The 22,709-nt window shown below is 41.5% G+C and overlaps 1 long non-coding RNA gene across 1 annotated transcript; it reads right to left on the reverse strand.

The window, feature by feature from the left end:
• Nucleotides 1–391: 391 nt before the first annotated feature.
• On the reverse strand, nt 392–17,205 carry LOC122214538. The gene is made up of 4 exons (XR_006199953.1): nt 15,728–17,205; nt 2,145–2,265; nt 1,121–1,270; nt 392–870 (listed from the first exon to the last, which is right to left on the reverse strand). It is a non-coding gene; the product is annotated as an uncharacterized LOC122214538 (long non-coding RNA).
• Between the last annotated feature and the right edge of the window lie 5,504 nt (nt 17,206–22,709).

The raw sequence follows: 22,709 nt of genomic DNA on the forward strand, positions 1-22,709 counted from the left end.
TTCTCTTCTGAGCATTGGCAGAAAACACTGTGAAGTGAAAAACTCACGAGATAGCCTATAGTTGCCGTTTAAAGAAATGTTATGTCTTTGCAACAAACAACCGCAACAGAACAAAACCACCAAAAAAGGGACTTTTAACTGAATGTCATTTCCCCACTGCCGTCCCGCACTACCCCGGCAGCGTCTCCTTTGGGGCCTGCAACAGCCGCTAGGGTGACGGGTCCTTTTCTTTTCCCAGTGCCTATACACCCATGTTTAGTATTATCTTTTGAGCCTCTGGCAAAGGCAACGTGTGTACATCGTAAAGAAAATTTAGGAGCAAAAGGTACGGGAACATGAAAACAATTTTAGCATTCAGTGATAAAAATTACAGACGTAGTGGTGGCAGATCTCTTTACGGATGGAATGCAGGTCACGTTTTACTCTATAACCGGCCGAGAATGCTTGTTTTGGTTTTTATTTAGTTAAGAGGCAGGGATGTCTCTTTGGACATCGTATGGACGCCATTTCCCGGTGCAGCTGCTCTAAATCGGGAGCGGGATTTTAGAAGTTAAAGTGGCATGAGATACAGCTTGTTGACAGCAATCTTTTCACAATGCTTAAGGAAATTCACTCGTGTTGAATAAGTATTTTCTTTTCCTCATGCCACCAAACTGCGGAAATTTGGGCTGATCACTCCACTTCGGATTTGAAGCTGGCCCACAACGGGAATAGACGGCTCCCAAGAGGTGTTGCTTATTGCATTTATTTCCGCCAATTATGTTGACCGTAGTCTGCGAAAATATCATGTCACCGAACATTTTGGTTTATGCGGGGGGGTTCAGCCAACGGAAGGCATGAGTTGGAACGCAGCTGTACTTAAAGGTGGACCTAGAAAGGATGGAAAGAGTCTGTGAGTATTTTGAAAGAGCTTTTAGAGGACGTGGAACATTTATTCGAGTAGTGGGGGTAGCGGGTGGGCTGAGTGCTCTGAGCGGCCTGAGTCCCAGCTGTCCGGTGGGGCCCGTGATTGCGTGAATACTCACTGCCGGATGTGTTACCACTGCCCTTGTTGGGTTACCGTGTCCTGGCCCCAAAGTAGGAGTACAGAAAGAGCCAGCTTGGGTTAGTTTACATTTACCGACAAACGCAGCCTTCGTGAGCGGTCAGAGAGGCGGTCAGTCGCGGCTGGATTCGAGGTATTTACGCCCCAGACACCGGACGACACCTGGGGTTACGGAACAGCAGCAACCACCGCAACCTCAGCCACAGCCATCGCAAGACCATTCATCTGGAAATGAAAATAGGGGCAGTGTCAATACCATTTTCCCTGTTCTTGCTAACACATAAATTAAATACGTAAAGTATAAAATATAAATGCCGTGTGATCAATTAGAAACTCCTTCTCTGAAACCCACCCGACCCTTCTCTCCCCCGAGAGAAAGACCTCTAGATTGACCTTCATGGTCCTCTGTAAGAAGTTGCTAATAGCTGAGCACACTATGTGTGTTTAGATGTCCGTTTCTAAATATTATGCACCACTAAGGTAAACCAACGCTCCTCAAAAAAATGGCTGATTTCGGAGCTGAAGGGGAGAAAGCCCAGGATGACTCTGGGGCATCTCGTTATGTCAGCAAGTAAGGAAGTGCTCACAGAACAGGAGGACGCCTCGAAATGCCACTGGGACAGGCTTAAGAAGCTCGCACTGGCCACGGGGGACAGTCTAAGCATCAAAAGGAATGATGGCAGCAATGGGTTGTAATTCATTGAATTGTATAAGGATCCCCAAGTCCATAGTGATGATAAATAAATAAATGGGGAATAGAAGGAGACCTCTTTCTTAAAGTGGAATGCCATCTGATAAATGTGGAAAGAACAGGTTTAGAAAAATCACCATTTTGTCACCATCAGAGTGAAGATGGATTCAGAATCATCAATGGATGCTAAAACTGTTGGATGACAGTTTAGAGAGGGACAGGAGATCGACACGGTCTCATAGTCTTTCCCACACACGACTTATTAACCACAGTGGTAAAAATGGTAACTTCATAGTGAAGATACCTGGGGACCTCCTATTAACCAACCAAGCAATCAAAGTTTACAGCACCTATCACGGGAGCAACCAACACTCAGCTCTGGTCTGAGATACTTAAAGCACCTCTTACCTTGAATCTCTGCCCGAAATGCATAACTTGAATCTAATTCGTACTGAAAGACAACTGGCCTGAAGTCTTCAAAAGTGCCAATGTTGTGGAAGACCAGGAAAGTGGGACGAAGTGCTCCGGACTGAAGGAGATTAAAGAGACATGACAATTCAATGCAACACAGGGTCCTGGACTGCATTCCGGATCAGGGGGAAAACCGATGTGAAGACATTTATTATGGCAACTGGAGAAATCTGAATACGGCCTGTAGATTAGATAGCCCTATCAAGTCAAAGTTAATTTCTCTGTATTTTTAATTCATTGTAATGGAAGGGACCATTCTTGTCTTCGGAAGATATATGCTGAAGGACCTTGGGGTGAAAAGGCAGGAGATTGTCAGCAAACTCTCAAGAGTTTCAGGGAAAAAAATCCAATATTATTTATTATATAGCATAGACTCTATATAAAGTATATAAAATGTGCTATATATAGAAAGGCAATGATAAAGCAACTGTGGCAAAGCATTAAAATGGTGAATCTGAATAAAGGGTGTGGGAGTTCTTTGTCTCATTTTTGCAATCATTGCAAATGCAGTGGTTTCAAAAGGAAAAGTTAAAAGGGAAACAGGTTACTAATATTGCCACAATTTTTGCTGGACGCAAGTGAGAAAGTCGAATCCAGATCTCATTCTGTTTTTTCTATTCTCTGGTGTTCCATGTTTTCCTTCTGGAGCCCGCTAACATGTGTTTAAATGACCCCGTCTGCAGGCACACTCCCACGGCAGGGCTGGGGGACTCCTGCAGACAGGCAGCCACAGCCTCCCTGCCCTGCTGCCTCTGCAGACCAGCCACATGCTGTCACTTTGTCCTGCCACGTCTTCTTTTCCCTTATGTTGGTTCTTTCTACAGCTGTTGCTTTGGTGGCCCCTCCCACCTACCTGGCCAGTAACTCACCCTTCTTCTGACTCCCTGTGATACAGGCAGTGACTGCTTCCCTCCTCCCTGCCCGCTTGCCTTCCACCATATTGTTTCTTACCACAGGGCTAGTTACCTTCCTAGTGGGTGGGTGGCCATGGTTAGGCTGCATGGTGTCGCTTTGATGACCCATCTCTTTCTTACCTGCTGCTTGAGTGGACGGGCCTTTTGTTTTCCCCCGGGAAACCATGTCCTTTAGGTGGATCTGGAATGGCTCCTTCAGGAATTACCAAACTCACCATATGCTTTCCTCTTCCTCAAAACTGCGTCCTCAAAAATTGTCCTCTACGTTCAGGCACTTGGCAGGACTTAAAACTTCACAGGCCATCAGCACCTGTCTGCCCTTTTAGGTATGGCCCAACTGTCAACCTTAGCAAAGTTCCAGCACCCTATCATCAGCTGGGTATGAGATCAATTAGTTAAAATAATACCGAAAGATTATCACGTGATTGGTAATGATCACTCTTTCACATTAAGGGAATTTGATCATCTTGGCATTAAGACCATTAGTGAAAATACTGGAACTAAGCAAGACTTGAACAATGCCAGATTTTGGTTTATGCACCTAATGGGCTATGGTTTTCATGCTAGGATGTCTAGGATGTCCTTGTCCTTTTTTTTTTTTTTTTAAAACGTGCTGGGAAGGGGAATTTGATGGAGCTTGTAGGCCCTTTAAGACTTGGCTAAATTATGGGACGCCTGGGTGGCTCAGTTGGTTAAACCTCTGACTCTTGATTTAGGTCAAGATCTAATCTGTAGATTAGATAGCCCTATCTAATGGTCATGATCTCATGGTTCATGGGGTCGAGCCCTGAGCCCTGCATCTGGCTCTGCACTGTCAGCAAAGAGCCTGCTTGGGATTCTCTCTCCTCCTCTCTCTGCCCCTCCTTGACTCACGTGCGCGTGCGCATGCTCTTTCTCTCTCTCAGAATAAACAAACTTAAAAAAATACTTTGTTACACTGGATTATTTTATCAGGAAGCAGGTTGTAGATATTGCTGTAAATTGCTTTTTTTTCCCCTAAGGCAAAAGTATTCAGGACTTGATGATTATGCAGTAACCACTACAATTTCTCTTCATGACATGGGATATTTAGTAGCATCACCAGAGTCTCTGTCTTCCAAATACTTTCTTATTTACATCTACATCAGCAAACTGGTAGTTTGACCCACTGGCCAAAGATCATTTATCCAGACTTGCTGAGAATGAAGTGCACCTGTGTTTGTATCATGGGAAAAGTCCAAGGAAAGCAGCTAATGGGTCAGAGTACTTCTTGGTTTCCTCAAACCTCCCACAGGGTTTCCCTCCTTTTATTTAGAGTACTAATAAGTGAGTAGTTATTTTTCAGAGCATAAGAACTCTACTTCTTTCCTCCTTAACGAAAATATGGACCAGTCACTAAAAACTGTATCGGTATTTGGAAATATTTAGCTTTTAAAAACAGTGTTACGGTGGTGGAGGTTCCGGAAGATGGCGGCGTAGGAGGACGCGGGGCTCACAGCGCGTCCTGCCGATCACTTAGATTCCACCTACACCTGCCTAAAGAACACAGAAAACCGCCAGAGGATTAGCAGAAGGGAGTCTCCGGAGTCAAGCGCAGACCAGAGGCCCACGGAAGAGGGTAGGAAGGGCGGCGAGGCGGTGCGCGCTCCACGGACTGGCGGGAGGGAGCCGGGGCGGAGGGGCGGCTCGCCGGCCAAGCAGAGCCCCCGAGTCTGGCTGGCAAAAGCGGAGGGGCCGGACGGACTGTGTTCCGACAGCAAGCGCGACTTAGCGTCTGGGAGGTCAGAAGTTAACAGCTCTGCTCGGAAAGCGGGAAGGCTGGAGGACAAAGGGAGGGAGAGCTGCTGAGCCCCCGGACGGCAGAGCTCAGCTTGGCGGGGAACAAAGGCGCTCACCAGCGCCATCTCCCCCGCCCATCCCCCAGCCAAAATCCCAAAGGGAACCAGTTCCTGCCAGGGAACTTGCTCGCTCCGCGCAAACACCCAACTCTGTGCTTCTGCGGAGCCAAACCTCCGGCAGCGGATCTGACTCCCTCCCGCTGCCACAGGGCTCCTCCTGAAGTGGATCACCTAAGGAGAAGCGAGCTAAGCCTGCCCCTCCAGCCCCCGTGCACCTTGCCTACCCACCCCAGCTAATACGTCAGATCCCCAGCACCACAAGCCTGGCAGTGTGCAAGTAGCCCAGACGGGCCATACCACCCCACAGTGAATCCCGCCCCTAGGAGAGGGGAAGAGAAGGCACACACCAGTCTGACTGTGGCCCCAGCAGTGGGCTGGGGGCAGACATCGGGTCGGACTGCGGCCCCGCCCACTAACTCCAGTTATACACCACAGCACAGGGGAAGTGCCCTGCAGGTCCTCACCACGCCAGGGACTCTCCAAAATGACCAAACGGAAGAATTCCCCTCAGAAGAATCTCCAGGAAATAACAACAGCTAATGAACTGATCAAAAAGGATTTAAATAATATAACAGAAAGTGAATTTAGAATAATAGTCATAAAATTAATCGCTGGGCTTGAAAACAGTATACAGGACAGCAGAGAATCTCTTGCCACAAAGATCGAGGGACTAAGGAACAGTCACGAGGAGTTGAAAAACGCTTTAAACGAATTGCAAAACAAAATGGAATCCACGATGGCTCGGCTTGAAGAGGCAGAGGAGAGAATAGGTGAACTAGAAGATAAAGTTATGGAGAAAGAGGAAGCTGAAAGAAAGAGAGATAAAAAAATCCAGGAGTATGAGGGGAAAATTAGAGAACTAAGTGATACACTAAAAAAAAATAATATACGCATAATTGGTATCCCAGAGGAGGAAGAGAGAGGGAAGGGTGCTGAAGGGGTACTTGAACAAATTATAGCTGAGAACTTCCCTGAACTGGGGAAGGAAAAAGGCATTGAAATCCAAGAGGCACAGAGAACTCCCTTCAGACGTAACTTGAATCGATCTTCTGCACGACATATCATAGTGAAACTGGCAAAATACAAGGATAAAGAGAAAATTCTGAAAGCAGCAAGGGATAAACGTGCCCTCACATATAAAGGGAGACCTATAAGACTCGTGACTGATCTCTCCTTTGAAACTTGGCAGGCCAGAAAGGCTTGGCACGATATCTACAGTGTGCTAAACAGGAAAAATATGCAGCCGAGAATCCTTTATCCAGCAAGTCTGTCATTTAGAATAGAAGGAGAGATAAAGGTCTTCCCAAACAAACAAAAACTGAAGGAATTTGTCACCACTAAACCAGCCCTACAAGAGATCCTAAGGGGGATCCTGTGAGACAAAGTACCAGAGACATCACTACAAGCATAAAACATACAGACATCACAATGACTCTAAACCCGTATCTTTCTATAATAACACTGAATGTAAATGGATTAAATGCGCCAACTAAAAGACATAGGGTATCAGAATGGATAAAAAAACAAGACCCATCTATTTGCTGTCTACAAGAGACTCATTTTAGATCTGAGGACACCTTTAGATTGAGAGTGAGGGGATGGAGAACTATTTATCATGCTCCTGGAAGCCAAAAGAAAGCTGGAGTAGCCATACTTATATCAGACAAACTAGACTTTAAATTAAAGGCTGTAACAAGAGATGAAGAAGGGCATTATATAATAATCACAGGGTCTATCCACCAGGAAGAGCTAACTATTATAAATGTCTATGCGCCAAATACCCGAGCCCCCAGATATATAAAACAATTACTCATAAACATAAGCAACCTTATTGATAAGAATGTGGTCATTGCAGGGGACTTTAACACCCCACTTACAGAAATGGATAGATCATCTAGACACACAGTCAATAAAGAAACAAGGGCCCTGAATGATACATTGGATCAGATGGACTTGACAGATATATTTAGAACTCTGCATCCCAAAGCAACAGAATATACTTTCTTCTCGAGTGCACATGGAACATTCTCCAAGATAGATCATATACTGGGTCACAAAACAGCCCTTCATAAGTTTACAAGAATTGAAATTATACCATGCATACTTTCAGACCACAATGCTATGAAGCTTGAAATCAACCACAGGAAAAAGTCTGAAAAACCTCCAAAAGCATGGAGGTTAAAGAACACCCTACTAACGAATGAGTGGGTCAACCAGGCAATTAGAGAAGAAATTAAAACATATATGGAAACAAACGAAAATGAAAATACAACAATCCAAACGCTTTGGGATGCAGCGAAGGCAGTCCTGAGAGGAAAATACATTGCAATCCAGGCCTATCTCAAGAAACAAGAAAAATCCCAAATACAAAATCTAACAGCACACCTAAAGGAAATAGAAGCAGAACAGCAAAGGCAGCCTAAACCCAGCAGAAGAAGAGAAATAATAAAGATCAGGGCAGAAATAAACAATATAGAATCTAAAAAAACTGTAGAGCAGATCAACGAAACCAAGAGTTGGTTTTTTGAAAAAATAAACAAAATTGACAAACCTCTAGCCAGGCTTCTCAAAAAGAAAAGGGAGATGACCCAAATAGATAAAATCATGAATGAAAATGGAATGATTACAACCAATCCCTCAGAGATACAAACAATTATCAGGGAATACTATGAAAAATTATATGCCAGCAAATTGGACAACCTGGAAGAAATGGACAAATTTCTAAACACCCACACTCTTCCAAAACTCAATCAGGAGGAAATAGAAAGCTTGAACAGACCCATAACCAGCGAAGAAATTGAATCGGTTATCAAAAATCTCCCAACAAATAAGAGTCCAGGACCAGATGGCTTCCCAGGGGAGTTCTACCAGACATTTAAAGCAGAGATAATACCTATCCTTCTCAAGCTATTCCAAGAAATAGAAAGGGAAGGAAAACTTCCAGACTCATTCTATGAAGCCAGTATTACTTTGATTCCTAAACCAGACAGAGACCCAGTAAAAAAAGAGAACTACAGGCCAATATCCCTGATGAATATGGATGCAAAAATTCTTAATAAGATACTAGCAAATCGAATTCAACAGCATATAAAAAGAATTATTCACCATGATCAAGTGGGATTCATTCCTGGGATGCAGGGCTGGTTCAACATTCGCAAATCGATCAACGTGATACATCACATTAACAAAAAAAAAGAGAAGAACCATATGATCCTGTCAATCGATGCAGAAAAGGCCTTTGACAAAATCCAGCACCCTTTCTTAATAAAAACCCTTGAGAAAGTCGGGATAGAAGGAACATACTTAAAGATCATAAAGGCCATTTATGAAAAGCCCACAGCTAACATCATCCTCAACGGGGAAAAACTGAGAGCTTTTTCCCTGAGATCAGGAACACGACAGGGATGCCCACTGTCACCGCTGCTATTTAATATAGTGCTGGAAGTTCTAGCATCAGCAATCAGACAACAAAAGGAAATCAAAGGCATCAAAATTGGCAAAGATGAAGTCAAGCTTTCGCTTTTTGCAGATGACATGATATTATACATGGAAAATCCGATAGACTCCACCAAAAGTCTGCTAGAACTAATACATGAATTCAGCAAAGTTGCAGGATACAAAATCAATGTGCAGAAATCAGTTGCATTCTTATACACTAACAATGAAGCAACAGAAAGACAAATGAAGAAACTGATCCCATTCACAATTGCACCAAGAAGCATAAAATACCTAGGAATAAATCTAACCAAAGATGTAAAAGATCTGTATGCTGAAAACTATAGAAAGCTTATGCAGGTAATTGAAGAAGATATAAAGAAATGGAAAGACATTCCCTGCTCATGGATTGGAAGAATAAATATTGTCAAAATGTCAATACTACCCAAAGCTATCTACACATTCAATGCAATCCCAATCAAAATTGCACCAGCATTCTTCTCGAAACTAGAACAAGCAATCCTAAAATTCATATGGAACCACAAAAGGCCCCGAATAGCCAAAGTAATTTTGAAGAAGAAGACCAAAGCAGGAGGCATCACAATCCCAGACTTTAGCCTCTACTACAAAGCTGTCATCATCAAGACAGCATGGTATTGGCATAAAAACAGACACATAGACCAATGGAATAGAATAGAAACCCCAGAACTAGACCCACAAACGTATGGCCAACTCATCTTTGACAAAGCAGGAAAGAACATCCAATGGAAAAAAGACAGTCTCTTTAACAAATGGTGCTGGGAGAACTGGACAGCAACATGCAGAAGGTTGAAACTAGACCACTTTCTCACACCATTCACAAAAATAAACTCAAAATGGATAAAGGACCTGAATGTGAGACAGGAAACCATCAAAACCTTAGAGGAGAAAGCAGGAAAAGACCTCTCTGACCTCAGCCGTAGCAATCTCTTACTCGGCACATCCCCAAAGGCAAGGGAATTAAAAGCAAAAGTGAATTACTGGGACCTTATGAAGATAAAAAGCTTCTGCACAGCAAAGGAAACAACCAACAAAACTAAAAGGCAACCAACGGAATGGGAAAAGATATTTGCAAATGACACATCGGACAAAGGGCTAGTATCCAAAATCTATAAAGAGCTCATCAAACTCCACACCCGAAAAACAAATAACCCAGTGAAGAAATGGGCAGAAAACATGAATAGACACTTCTCTAAAGAAGACATCCGGATGGCCAACAGGCACATGAAAAGATGTTCAACGTCGCTCCTTATCAGGGAAATACAAATCAAAACCACACTCAGATACCACCTCACGCCAGTCAGAGTGGCCAAAATGAAGAAATCAGGAGACTATAGATGCTGGAGAGGATGTGGAGAAACAGGAACCCTCTTGCACTGTTGGTGGGAATGCAAATTGGTGCAGCCGCTCTGGAAAGCAGTGTGGAGGTTCCTCAGAAAATTAAAAATAGACCTACCCTATGACCCAGCAATAGCACTGCTAGGAATTTACCCAAGGGATACAGGAGTACTGATGCATAGGGGCACCTGTACCCCAATGTTTATAGCGGCACTCTCAACAATAGCCAAATTATGGAAAGAGCCTAAATGTCCATCAACTGATGAATGGATAAAGAAATTGTGGTTTATATACACAATGGAATACTACGTGGCAATGAGAAAGAATGAAATATGGCCTTTTGTAGCAACATGGATGGAACTGGAGAGTGTGATGCTAAGTGAAATAAGCCATACAGAGAAAGACAGATACCATATGGTTTCACTCTTATGTGGATCCTGAGAAACATAACAGAAACCCATGGGGGAGGGGAAGGAAAAAAAAAAAAAAAAAAAGAGGTTAGAGTGGGAGAGAGCCAAAGCATAAGAGACTGTTAAAAACTGAGAACAAACTGAGGGTTGATGGGGGGTGGGAGGGAGGGCAGGGTGGGTGATGGGTATTGAGGAGGGCACCTTTTGGGATGAGCACTGGGTGTTGTATGGAAACCAATTTGACAGTAAATTTCATATATTAAAAAAAAAATAAAATAAAAAAAAAAAAAAAAAAAAAAAAAAAAAAATAAAAACAGTGTTACGGTTAAAAGAAATGGGACAAACAGACCTTTAAACAATCATGACCACTGGAAGCTACTCAGCTTTGATAATTTCTTCTTTCTCTGTATAGCCTTGACCTTGGCTGAGACAATGTGATTTATAACATAAGTGAACGTTAAGAGGGCAGAAACTATGTCATACATGTTCTGAGCTTGCCACTTTCCATTTTAAGATATAAATCATAAAATATTTGTATTAAATAAATTAAAGTTTATGTAAAGTTTATGTAAACTTTACATAAAGTTTATGTAAAGTTTACATAAAGTTTATGTAAATGATTTGTTGCTTTATGGAATTATTTTTTAGAATATGTTATAGAATGTCTATTTTCTATAGTATGATTTTAAAATTATTCTTTAAAAGTTCATTTAAAAATGAAAGTAATATATACATACAAGGTTAAAAGAATAAAACAAAACACAGGATGCTTGGGTGGCTCAGTTGGTTAAGCATCTGACTTCAGCTCAGGTCATGATCTCACAGCTCATGGGTTTGAGCCCCACGTTGGGCTCTGTGCTGACAGCTCGGAGCCTGGAGCCTGCCTCAGATTCTGTGTCTCCCTCTCTCTCTGCCCCTCTCCACTCACACTCTGTCTGTCTGTCTCTCTCTCAAAAATAAATAAACATGAAAAAATTAAAAATAAAATAAAACAAAACATATTAGGGCCTATAATAAGAAGCAGTGGTGCCTGGGCCCATCTTTTCTCTTCCTCGTCCCTCTTCTCAGGGGCAACTACTTTTAACTCTTTTAGTTGTTTCTTATGTTAGTCATTGTCAATCCCTAAATACAGTCATTATTTCTTTATGTCTTTATTCTGATGGGTCAGATGAGGATTTAGTTAATGTACACATTCTTCTCACCATTTCTCCCAGTATCTCTATAAATATAGTTACTCTGTAACTTTAAGAAGTATAAGTAGACTGTGGCTTAGTTGGTTAAGCTTCTGACTCTTGGTTTTGGCTCAGGTCATGATCTCACAGTTTGTGAGTGCAAGCCCCTCATTGGGCTCTGTGCTGACAGTGCAGAGCCTGCTTGGCAACGTCTCTCTATCCTATCTCTGTTTCTCCCTTGCTCGTACTTTCTCTCTCTCAAAATAAATAAATAAATTAAAAAAAAAAAGAATTGTAAGCAGATCTTTGTTTCTTGTTGCACTCAGTTTCAGGACTGTTTTTGTAATTTGTAGGGCCCAGTGGAATATAAAAATGCATGTTCCCTCATTTAAAAACTATCCTGAATATCAAGATGATGATACAGGATCATTAAACCCTGCATGGGGCCCTTCTAGGCATGAGCTGTGTGTGACTGCATAGGTTGTACATCCTGAAGCTGCCTCTGTTTGCACCCCATCTTTTCTTCAGCTCTCTTTCTTCTCTTTTGCTTCTACTGTCATTTCTTCTTACTTTTAAAATATAAAGATTATTAACATTTAAATTTTGTTCTATAACCATAAATATCTCATTCATTCATTTTCTGGAGGTTAAGTTGAAAATTAGTATATAGTTCATTATTGTGACTATGCAAGTATTCATTGCAGAACCTAATAAAGCCCTATATTTTCTTTCTTGTTTATCCTTTTGTTTTTCCTGGAGTTTCTAATTGCTTTTACTTTTGACTTTTCCTGTTGTCTTTATCACATTCTCAGTTTTAACCAACTTTGCCCAACCTATCTAATTATCTATTTAATATGATGTTCCCTAGAGGCCTCCCCCACCCCAAATGAAGAGTTCTGCTGTCTTGCCTCCTCCTTTTCCAATTTGGAATTAATTCTGTCCAGGCCTGCTACCTGGTTGTGATTTGGGGACTTTTCTTTATTGCTTCTCTAGTTTGGTTTCACTGCTTCCTAGATCCTGAGATTTGATTCATCTTGGTTTAACCTTTGCATGCTCTAGCACCTCCTCAAATAACTTTTAGATGTAGTGAGTATGGGAATAAATTGCCAAGGCCTTCCATTTCTGAAGATGTTTACATTTTATTCTCATTTTTAATTCATAGTTATGAATAGAATTCTAGGTGGAAAGTAATTTTCCCTCAGAGTTTTGAGAATATTGCTCATTGTTGCTGGCATTCGCTGTTATTGATTAGAAGGCAACTTGATGCCTTTTATTTTCTACTGAGCCTGATTTTTCTCCCTGTAGGCAGTTTCCTCTTCATTCGTGGCATTCTGAATTTCACAATGTTGCACACAGGTGTGGCACAAGTGTGGATCCTTTATCTAGGCATGTGGGAACATTTTAAATATGGAGATTGCTCCTCATCAAAATAAAAAGCTTCTGCACAGTGAAGGAAACAATCAGCCAAACTAAAAGGCAGCTGATGGAATGGGAGAAGATATTTTAAATGGCATATCAGATAAAGGCTTACTATCCAAAATCTATAAGGAAATTATCAACCTCAACACCCAAAAAACAAATAATCCAGTGAAGAAATGGGCAAAAGACATGAATAGACACTTCTCCAAAGAAGACATTCAAATGGCCAACTGACACATGAAAAAATGCTCAACATCACTCATCATCTGGGAAATACAAATCAAAACTGCAATGAGATACCACCTCACACCTGTCAGAATGGCTAACATTAACTACTCAGGCAACGACAGATGTTGCCGAGGATGTAGAAAGAGAGGATCTCTTTGCACTGTTGGTGGGAATGCAAACTGGTGCAGCCACCTGGAAAACAGTATGGAGGTTCCTCAAAAAATTAAAAATAGAACTACCCTACAATCCAGCAATTGCCCTACTAGGTATTTATCCAAGGGATACAGGTGTGCTGTTTTGAAGGGACACATGCACCTAATGTTGATAGCAGTGCTATAGACAATAGCCAAAGTATGGAAAGAGCCCAAATGCCCATCGATGGATGAATGGATAAAGAAGATGTGGTATATATGTACAATGGAGTCTTACTTGGCAATCAAGAAGAATGAAATCTTGCCATTTGCAACTATGTGGATGGAACTAGAGGGTATTATGCCAAGTGAAATTAGTCAGTCAGAGAAAGACAAATATCATGTGACTTCACTCATATGAGGAATTTTAAGATACAAAACAGATGAACATAAGGGAAGGGAAGCAAAAATAATATAAACACAAGGAAGGGGACAAAACATAAGAGACTCTTAAATATAGACAACAGAGGGTTGCTGGAGGAGTTGTGGGAGGGAGGATGGGCTAAATGGGTAAGGGGCATTAAGGAATCTACTCCTGAAATCATTGTTGCACTATACGCTAACTTGGATATAAATTAAAAAAAAATAATAGACATTAAAAAATAAAATAAAATATGGAGATTGCTATCCTTCAATCTTTAGAAAATTCTTTTGAATACCTTTTTTGATAATTTTCTCCTCTCTGTTTTTTCCTCTTTTTGAATGACTCTTAAGTGGATCTTGGACCTTTGGGACTAATTCTATTCACTTATTATCTGTTATCTCAACTTTGTCTCTCTTTTAGTTATTTCTAGGAGGTTTTCCCAATTTACCTCCCAATATTTCTATTAATTTATTATGGTTTTTAATCTTGAAAAGTTTCATTTTTCTATGATTTTTCTATTTTTGCTTTATGAATACAAAACCTCTCTAATGAGTACACAAATGAGAGTGTTCAAATTATTCCCAAATACTTTATTGTATTTTTTAAACATTTATTTATTTATTTTGAGAGGGGGGATGAGGGGCAGAGAGAGAGAGAGAAAGAGGGAGAGAGAGAGATAGAGAAAGAATCTCAAACAGGCTCCATGTTGGCAGCGTGGAGCCCAATGCAGAACTTGAACTCAAGAACTGTGAGCTCATGACCTGAACTGAACTGAAGCATCAGATGCTTAACCGACTGAGCCACCCAGGTACCGCATGTTTTTTAAAAAAATTTATTTACCTTGGTCTCCCCTCCACTGCCCCGACCATGATGGAGGCTTATATGTTGGTGATCCTTGGCCAACCTTTCAATTTTAAGGTGAGGCACTAAAAGCCTGATGCTGATATTCATTATATATGAATGGGGTTTGTGAATTGGTGGGGCTTGCTTTAGGGTACTTGGTAGTCATGGAAGATTTTTACTGGGGGGCTTCTATATACTAGAATCCAAAATTCTTCCTTCTGTAGTTGTCAGATGAAGTTCCAGATTTTTTTTTTCTTTTTTTTTTTGCCTGGAGGTATTTTCCTGGTTGAAAATTAAAGGATGTGAAACGGACTCCTTCTTATAATAACTTTCAATTATTTCCTCCCTGGCCTCCCTAGAGCTTTCTCTTCTCCCTTCTCTGCTTTCCTGGTTTGGTCGCACTGTCTCCCCAATGCTGTCCTTCATGGACCTGATATTTCTAGGTCCTGAGCCTCTGGGGTTCTGTCTGGAAGACTGCTCTCCTGAGCTCGATTGCTTCATATGTTTGCTTTGATTGGTCCCTCCTGTCCTGCTTCAGCACTTCCAGCTCCTCTAGAATGTCTCATTCTCATAAATTCCCTGAACTCTCTTCTCTCTTTTCTTCTCTGCATCATTGTTGGCTTAGATTACTTTTTTTTTTTTTGCTGTCATTTAAGTGAGGTTTTAAAGGAGGGGGATGCCACCTACTATATTTTTGAGGAAATCCTTAATCTTTCTTTAAACTGCCCACGACATCTGAATGTGCTGAAGATGGTCTTATCCAGTACGTACCAACTCCTTTCCTGCAAATATGATTTCATTCTCATCACACCTCTCACTTGGTAGAGCTGGAGAAAAATCAGTGCAACTTTATATAGGAAAACCATAGTCTATATAGTATCTAGCTATGTTTCTTTGTATCTGTCTGTCATCGTACCCGTAGGAAAACCCATTTCTGCTAGATATGACAAAGGAAATGGTTCAAATGGGCAGAGCCTGTTAATAGAGTTTCAGAGAGAAGGTAAATATGGTCACCTTTGGAGTTTTTGTTGTCCTTTTTAATCAACAAAGTATTTAAAAAATGTTTAAATTTTAAAGAGGCTTTGGGCTAGTAGGTATTCTCCAAGCCACCAGGCCTCATATCTTTTTATTATTTGGAAACATATTTCTGAGTTAGTTGACATTTACTTCTATTCCAACGATAGATTGTTTAGTAAAGTACCTCCAGGGTTTGGGGCAAACACTGCAAAAATCATGCATAAAATGAGGGAATTTGTTAAACTGCCGGCACATGCTCATAGCACCTCTTACTTTATTACATTGGTGATTTACACCCGCTTAACCATAGCTCTTTCTTCTCACGGGACAGAGTCTTCCTAAGTGTGAGTTTGGACATTAGCCTAGGAGGCATCTCTAAGCTTTCAGAGACCTTGTTAACACCTCGCATAAATTTCTGTCTGTAGCATTTCAGGAATTTCCACATACAGAATTTTACTTCCAAGGAAAGCAAAGTGGCTAGCCGCTCTTAAAGACCTCTCTCTCTCTCTGCTTCTCTTCCAGTCGCCCAGCGGACAGCGGTAATATCCAGCAAGGGTTACTGCGCACTGAGGGCGTATGCTGGGCCATTACTACTCTAGCCTCACAGCGGAATGATGAGGGGAATGGCTGTGAAGTTTGGAAATGGGTGAACTGTAATAATGCTCATGGGCGCTGCATCTGAATATTGCAGGTAGGGAATGCTGAACGGGAGAAAATGACATGAAGTTAGAGGAGTTTCATCTGGCTGCCTCAAAAAAATCTGTTAGGTAGTAGCATGGTTTAGTTATTTATCTTTGTTATTTTTGTAAACAAACATACAGCGCTACCAGGTGTCAGGCGGTATGCAGACATCTCATTGGGTCACTCGTGGGTGACACACCTGTTGGCACCTGTAATTTACGAACGAGGAGACCGAGGCTCAAGGAGGCTGTAAAACGAACATTCCACGCTTCACACGGGGAGAGCTGCCATTTGAGTCTGTTTGGCCCGACAGCCTAGCGCCTTTTCATGGCATCTTGCCTGCCTCAGGTTGTCTCTGTTTGCAACCTCTGTTCTTTTGCCTGGAACACCCTCTTTCACCTTCTGAAATCGGATGCCTCTTCTCAGTCCTCGCATAAATCCCGGCGGCATAGGGTCTGCATGGCTGGTAGAATCTCAGTCAGTGGTGGTCTCCCGCCTTGATTTTCCGTGCGAACCTCCCCGACGGCCACCTTGGTGTTCATCTTGCTCTTCAGAGCTCTGCTCTACTTTGCTAATATTTGCACCGTTTGTGTGCAGGTCAGTATCCTCCGTTAGAATGCAAGCCGTCTGAGGTCGCCAGGAGCGCTCCACTCTCTATTTAATCCTCATGGGCTGACATAGTATCTTTTATGGATTTGAACCGAACGGGTTTATGTGAAGGCAGGACCGGGTCATCCTCGGTGTGGGTTGATCTTTATGATGCCGTAGGATAAGCGGGGGGTCTAGTTGTACAGACAAAATCACTCAGTTTTAAGAAGGAAACAGAAGACTCCATAGCAGCTGCTCAGAAAAAAAATCAGTGTTTACTAGAGTCTGAGATATTTGAAGGCAGGGACCATTTTACGCTCATCATAATACCCCCCTCAGCAGCTCCACGCTGCCTCGCGCCTGCAGTTTGGATTACGACACCCTTCGTTTCCTTGTGCTTTGCAGATAGCGCTCTTTTAACGAATTGACGGTTTGTGGCAACCCGGAGCCGAGCCAGCCTGGCGGCGCCATCTTGCCGACGTTCGCTCGCTTTGCGTCTGCGCGTCGCGTGTCGGCAACTCTCGCGATATTTCCGAGCTTTTCATTATTATCTCATCTGGGTGCTCTGTGGTCAGTGATTACAACTTGCCCAGAGCTCAGCTGCTGGTTAGCGTTCTTTTTTTTTTTAGCAATAAAGTATTTTCCATGAAGGTGTGTGTGTTGCTTTTTGGGGCGTAATGCTGTGGCACACTTAATGGCCTACACCACGGTGTAAACGTAACCTTGCTCTTCACTGGCAAACCAAAGCATGCATTTGACTGGCTGCATTGTGATATTTGCTTTATTGCGGTGGCCTGGAACGTGTCCCACAGCATCTCCCACGTATGCTTCCATTTGCCAGTGTGTTGACTGGTAAGGCAAAGGCAAAGAGCTGTTCTCCAAAACAAGGCTGAACCACGCGGCATGGAGCACGCCTTGAAATAAATTTCATCCCGCTGACACCACCTCACGCTGACCTCTTGAAAGTCTGGGAATTCCTAAGAGACTTTAAGTAGTAGTCTTTTTTTTTTTTTTTCTTCTTCTTAAATGTTTGTGCGAAGTCTCTTCAGTCTTTTATCCTTGCTTCCTGCAGCAATTTTCATTCTTATCCTTTGCTGTAATTGCTGGGTATTAAAAGTCTGTGTGAGTGTGTTATGAAACAAAATTGTATTGTACGAATATTCTTATCCCGGGGTTTTTCTTTTCTGTGATGCTGTGAGAAATCTCTTTCTCTCTCTCTCTTTTTTCTTTTTCTTTTTTACCTCCTGTCAAGTCTCTGAAGGGATTTTTTGCAGCTAATTTGGGATAATAGAGGCATTCTTACTGTAATGCAGCTATTCCTGTTAATATATATATATTTCAGTAGCTTGTATTTCAACCTGTCTGAACTGAATGAAATTTCCCACAGAACGTTTTTTAAAGAATGGGTGCATTCCATGCCTCTTGATGGTTCTGCCCACCACATACCCATTCTCTGAATGACCCTACAACTCGGCCTTGACTTCCTCACCCCAAACAGCTTCTCCAGCACTTTCTGGTTTGTTCACTGGGAGAGAATTTACAGAGAGCGAGAAATTAGAGGTCAAAACATTGTCAAGGAAAACACAGAATTATTTGGTTTGAGGGTCATCTTCTTTTTGACTAAAAGTGAACCGGCGATGGAAAATGGGAAGTTAATCAGTGTTTTGCGTTGATAATGCTTTGCTTGGCTCTTTCAAATAAATATCCATTAAGGCACGAAACGTGCCTGTTGACCTCCTAGACCCTAAGAAATCTATTGACACTTTTGACTTCCTGCTGTGTTTTCTTTATGAAGGAAGTGTCTCCTCCCTGCCCCTCTTCACCTGCTTTGGCTCCTGTCCCTGTCCTCAGGAACACGCCCACCCCCAGGGATCTTCCTACCTTCTTAGGTCACTTGCCTTTTAAAGGAAATGATTGTGTCCCGTGTAACGATTGATTCTGTGTCAACTTGGGTGGACTTTGGTGCCCAGGTGGCTGATCAAAAACTAGTCCCTATATTGTCTGAAGGTATTTTGTAGATGTGATTGACATCTACAATCAGGTAACTTTAGTTTAAAGGAGCTTATCTTTGGTAACTTTGGTGGGCCTCATCCAATCAGTCGAAGGCCTGAAGAAAAGAACTGAGGTTCCCTGGAAGAATGAATGGTGTCTCAAGGCTGGACCGTGAATGCTTGCCTAAGTTTCCAGATGTTGGGCTCCTTCAGTTTCAAATTTGTTCCATAATCATGTGATTATATGAGTGAATTCTTTAAACAGAATCTATCCCCTCTGCTCTCTGAATATCTGTACATTTCCTATTTGTTCTGTTTCTCTGGAGTACCCTGATATACCATATTTAAACGTCTAAGGTGCAGCCACACTAACTTAGTGTAGCAGGAAAGTGATCTTCGTCAGTTTTGATTATTCTTGTCGAAGAATAATTTGTAAAACTCTCAATCACCAGTGTATTCACTGCCCACATTGCTCACATAACTCCTCCCACTGGTGCTTTCCTGTAAACTTGCCCTGCTCACTTATTCTTTGGTGGTTGTTCTGAATGTCTACCACATGTATACTACTCTCTTGCTATTTATTGTTGACTTTTTCTTGGCTCTGTTATGGAGACCAGAAAACGGATGATCTTACAGTTAGGAGATGAGGAAGGGCAGTTGTGAGAACCATGGCTATTTTCTTGTTGCTTCTACTTTTTGCCTGAAGGTTGTTTATTGAACTAAATGTTTTTCAAGAGTGGAAGTTTGAAAAACACAAGGACGTGTTCTCCAGGTGTCCTTCCTTTTAAATGAGTATGTTTTAATAAAATATGAACCTTGCAGGATTTATCGGGTAGAATATGCAATACAGTTCACCAGATTGGAAGTATGGACTGGAATAGTTCACGAGAAGTAGCTTTTCCTCCTTATTAAGGCTATGAAGCACTTAACTCAATGAGGGACCTTCTGCACACAGAAAGGACCAGAAGGGAACAGAATGACTGGAACTGGGGGGTGTGACATTGGTGTTCAGAGGTGATGTAAGAAATGGGTCAAGTGGAGACTCCCAGATAAAAAGGGGAGTATTCTTCCTGGAAGAAGTCTAGCTCTTAGGATCTGGCCACTCTCCCATGAACAGGTGAAGGCAGAGCTGAAATATTCTGAGGCTCACCTCTGGGAACCCTGAGGTTTGTCAGTGTTTCCATTGAACATCAAAGGACATTTGGGGTAAAATGGTTGTACTCTTATTTATTTTAAATGTTTATGTATTTTTATTTTTGAGAGAGAGAGAGAGAGAGAGAAACTTGTGCAAAGGGGGAGAAGGTAGAGAGGGAGAGAGAGTCACAAGCAGGCTCCATACTGTCAGTGCAGAGCCTGACATGGGGCTCTATCTCTAGAACCATAAGATCATGACCTGAGCCAAAATCAAGACTTGGATGCTTAACCCACTGAGCCACTCCGGTGTCCCTAAAATAGCTGTACTTTTAAAACGAAGTTAATGAAAAATAGGATTTTACTTCAAGAAACTGTCTTTCCAGCTTCTCTGCTCTACACCTAGTCTATAAAGACACAGATACTTTTAGCCCTATCCAAGAATTCTAAGCTTGTACTGTTTATATTTAATGTCACGTTACCTTTTAGTTATCTTCTTGGCCTGCTATCCAAACTTCTGAGCTCCAAACTTTCTTCCCCATTTTTACCCCTCTAAACTTTCTTTCATTTGCTTACATTTCCCTAGCAATTGTGTGACTAACCGAGTCTTCTCAAATTCCTGTCCAGACAAAAGGAGTGAAATTCATGTCTTACTTGACTTCTTCCTGAAGCTCGACCAATTTTTATGAAGTTGACTAAGTGCTGACTGTGCTGACACCGTTTAATAAATGGAATATCTTCACGGGCCTGGTAGGAGTTTTGGAGTCAGACAGCCTTTTAAATCTCAGCCCCACCCTTTACCAGCTTTGTGACCTTAAGAAAAACCAACGACTCAGCTTCTCGGTTTTCTTATCTGAAAAAACAGGACAAGTGTCTATCATGAAGATTGAATAGGAGAACAGATACAAAAGAGTGGATGTTTAATTATCGGACACTATTATGATTATTTATCAAAGGCCATTTGTTTGTTTTCCAGGAAAGAAAAACAAACCCATGTTCTATCTGTTTGAAAAAGTTTTTACCTAGTCCTTTTTTCTTTTTTTCTTTTTTTTTTAACTTTTCTTCTCCCTTTGATTTCCTAAGAATACAAGATGATAGACAACTAAAGTTGTTTTAGTCGTGTTACATTATCTAGTCTGAGGAGAAAAAATCATTTGGAACTTTACATAAAATTAAATTTAAAGGTCTTCACCATTTGTGAGTGTCACCATGGAGACAAAAAATGTGTGGTCACCATGGCGACCTTTATCAACTCTCCCTATCTGAAATTATTACCATATAAAATTAGACATGGCTGTTGCTATGAAAAGACACAGTATAAATAAGTTGAACTATCTTGATGACAATGCCTGCTGCATTTGGTATCTTGGTGTAGTTCTAAAAGTGTTATTAAATCGTAAGTGGACACCCTTACGATTCTCACATGACCAACTTTTGGCTCTGCCCTTTTACATCTGAACTGGTAGAACATTCTTAGATGGGGTTATTCCTTGTTTCCTCTTTCATACCCTGCCTCACTCAAGGCAACTTTACTTTTTTTACTTTACTCTGATTTTTATGGCTGCCTTTGCTGCTACCTGTTGCTTCTGTGATGGATACTCTACGAATTCTGATGCTTTAGTGAAAAAAAAGTCACATGATTTTATAATAGCTCACATATGTAGGTAATAAATGTAATAGTACTAATTTTATTTTGAGTAGTAATTTTTGAGTAACAATTTTTTGTGAGAAGAGATGACCATTCTTGTATAACATGCTAAGATGCATCTCATAACTTACCACAAGTTATGTATCTACCATGAATCTATATTTAGAAATAAGTGATTTCTAAATGTGTGGTAGGTCATTAAGTAATCTAAATGGTATACACAATATCCACAATGTGTATTTTAAAGTGAAAGCACCCAAGTTCATCAACTATTAGATTCCGTGGTACAGGATGGTCTCATGAAGACAGCGATGCCTTCCTTTGGACTAACTCTCAGGGAGGGTTAGTTGTGTTGGTGGAAGTGGGCCAGGATGGGAGAATAAGTGACAACCAGAGTCGAAGGAAACAGGGAGGACATGGGGAGCAAGGGGCATGGAGGGACAGTGAATGCTTTTGGAGAGCTCTGAGGGACATAACTTGTTTCCAGATTTTCCCTGGTTTCAAAATATACCCAAAGTTTGAGTTAGACGGGAGCCTCAGAATGCTCTTAAGTAAAAACATTTTGTAGTTAGGTTTAAAATTTCAAAACAGAATGGGCATCTCTTCAAGGACATCTTTTCATACATTGTCTAGCAATGCTCAAAAGATGTGTTTGAACAGAAAAATAAGCTCTGTATTATTGGTCTTGAGAGTGAAATGACTTTTGTTTCAAACCCAGTATTCCTCAAAGGAATGAATGTGAACTCTTTGTGGCATACCCCAAAGGTAATGGCAGACTTCCCCACGTGGCGCATTGATCAGATTTTTGGGATTCTTCTGGTGGATGTGACATCTAGTTGGCTGAATTGAATGTCTTCTGCAAATTTAAGGACTTGAAATCTTAAGCCAGACCTGGTCCTTGGGGTCGAGGATTGTTTTTCCTGGGCAAAATGTTGACCTCTATTTCTAAGGAAAACATCTTTGAAGAACTCTTTGGACATTGAAATAGCTCTACAAAATAACATTTTGGTACTTTAAAGTATAAACTAACCAGAAACACATGATTTCAGTTTCCCATAAGTCTCAGAGGGTTTTGCCTAAGAGAAAAATGCATGGCGAAACACATCATGGGTAAACAGTTTAAGACAGTAATCTGGTTGTACAAGGAGGTCAAGGATTGGGGAAGGTGACAGGCCACTTTGCATTCAGGTGCAGTACGTGGGGGCACGTAGGCATC

Source organism: Panthera leo, chromosome A1, assembly GCF_018350215.1.
Source record: "Panthera leo isolate Ple1 chromosome A1, P.leo_Ple1_pat1.1, whole genome shotgun sequence".
Lineage (NCBI taxonomy): Eukaryota > Metazoa > Chordata > Mammalia > Carnivora > Felidae > Panthera > Panthera leo.